Consider the following 2,500-nt stretch of genomic DNA (forward strand, 5'->3'; position numbering starts at 1 on the left):
CGGATGTCCTACTTCATGCGGCCAAGATTGTTAGTGTTGAAAACTGCATCCTATTTGGGCGATTCTGACCCACAATCCAGTGCGCACCTGAAGTGACGTCACATCGACGGAGCCTCCATATGAAAACAAACGGGGATGAGACGGATATAGAGGCAAGATCAAGGAGCAATGTTATGATGAAATAAGAGAGTAAAGTATGTCCCAATAGTATGCCTACTGCATCCTAACTAGATTATTGTTATCGTCTGATGTAGTATGTAGAATAGAAAAAAGAAAGAGGAGGAGATTCGGAACGCAGGGTTAGTTTTTCTCAATACTCTGAACCAAAAACCTCAACTTCTAAATCAACTCAACTTTCCATAATCATTCTCAGCACTATTCTGAAGGTTATTACAGAAGGATTTGTTCATATGTTGTTCACTGTCTGATTTATGAGACATTTTTTAATTCTTAACTGCTCAATCTCACGTCACAGAAACAGAGGCGACTTTTGAGCCGACTGCGTCTCAGTTGGTAGAGCGGGTCGGCTGATGATCAAAGGGTTGGAGGTTCGATCCCCGCCCTGCCACCTGTGTCATGGTTGTTGTGTCCTTGGGAAAGACACTTCACCCACCTTGCCTCGTGTGAATGTCGATAGTTAGCCTGCTGCTATCGGTGTATGAATGTGTGTGTGAATGGTAACGTGGGAAAGGAAAACAGGTCTCCCTTGATAAAGAGTCTTCGGTCTCAATGGGATTTACCTGTAGAAATAAAGGTTAAAAAAAACAGGAAGTCTTTGTCGCTGGTGAATTAACTTTATTTTCACCCTGAAACACAAAAACAAAACAAACTCGTCACATTTCAACTTAAATAAATCCCAGAGAACAGGGACTAGGCCACGCCCCCTCCGAGCCCTGTGGTTGGCTGGCTGTTGCCTTGGTAACAGCGAGGAGGATTTCGGGCTCATTTTCAGCTTTAACGAGGAAAACAATCAACAGACGACTTAACGAGCGCCTTAAAGATTCCAACAGGAACAAAATAAACATTAGCCGCTAGCTAATTCTTCCATTGGTGGGTTAGACATTAGATCATTTATTATTTAAGTGTGTGTGGGAGGGGGGGAGTGTGTGTGTGTGGGGGGGGGGGGGAGGGGAGGGGTGGAGTGTGTGTGTGTGTGGGGGGGAGGGGAGGGGTGGAGTGTGTGTGTGTGTGTGGGGGGGTGGAGTGTGTGTGTGTGGGGGGGGACATTAAATCATTCATTTTTTAAACATTTATTATTTTAACTTTTAATCTTTGACTTCATTTTTTTTTTCACGTTCGTTGTCAAGACACTATGCGAGTTGCTTAGTAACAGCCAGCTACGGCTACACCAGTGGGACAAACCACATACGATACGCCCAAAAAAAGTGATTGGGACGGACGCAGACTTCACTCCAAAACTGATTCTTTAACTGGAATAATTCTGAACTGATTTTTAATGAAATTCTGTTTTTGCTACGAAAAAAATAAATTGAACATGATAATGGTTACTTGTTTGAACTGAATTCAGTTAGTGGGGCAACTGTGTGTGTCTGTCTGTCTGTCTGTCTGTCTGTCTGTCTGTCTGTCTGTCTGTCTGTCTGTGTGTGTGGGATTCTACTGCCTTAACTGGAAACAGATGTAAGTGTATATATTTATAGACCTACTGCACAGATGTCGAATTGGTGTAGCTGTAGCTAGCTCACATTGTGTCTTGACATCTCAAAGCTTTAACTTAACATTGGCAGTGGAAGGGTGTGTGTGTGTGTGTACGTGTGTTTATGTGTGTGTGTCTGTATGTGTGTTTATGTGTGTGTGTGTGTGTATTGGTGTGTGTGTGTGTGTAATAAACAGCGTGCTAGTTCTTTCATTATAATCAGTGTGAACATGCTAACACAGTAGCTCTCCTTTTTACATGTATTACTATTCTAAAAAGTTTAGCCAGTGATTCTGGAGAACGCTTTTTTGGTCTAAATCAGTGAATATCTCCTCATGATCCGCTACCTGTCTGTACTGTGTGTGTGCTGAAATATAATCCAGTGTTAATACACAGCCTAGGCTCTGTAAACTGGTGTGTACACAACACAGGGGCCGCCGTAGCTAGCAACATGCCCATTTTACAGAGCCTAGGCTGTGTATTAATGTATTTTTGATTCAATGCGCACACACACAGTACAGACAGGCAGCGGATCATGAGGAGATATTCACTGATTTAGACAGAAAGTGATTTTAATTTCACAACAAGCGTTCTCCAGAATCCCTGACTGCACCTTTAGCTTTCCCTTACATCATGAGGGGTAGTGAGTTTACATCAGCTTATATGGGTGGGGGGGGGGGGGGGGTAGTGAGTTTACATCAGGCTATATGGGAAGGGGGGGGGGGTAGTGAGTTTACATCAGGCTATATGGGAAGGGGGGGGGTAGTGAGTTTACATCAGGCTATATGGGAAGGGGGGGGGGTAGTGAGTTTACATCAGGCTATATGGGAAGGGGGGGGTAGTGAG

This window comes from Ammodytes marinus (assembly GCF_949987685.1).
Source record: "Ammodytes marinus genome assembly, contig: scaffold_35, whole genome shotgun sequence".
NCBI classification, from domain to species: Eukaryota; Metazoa; Chordata; class Actinopteri; order Uranoscopiformes; family Ammodytidae; genus Ammodytes; species Ammodytes marinus.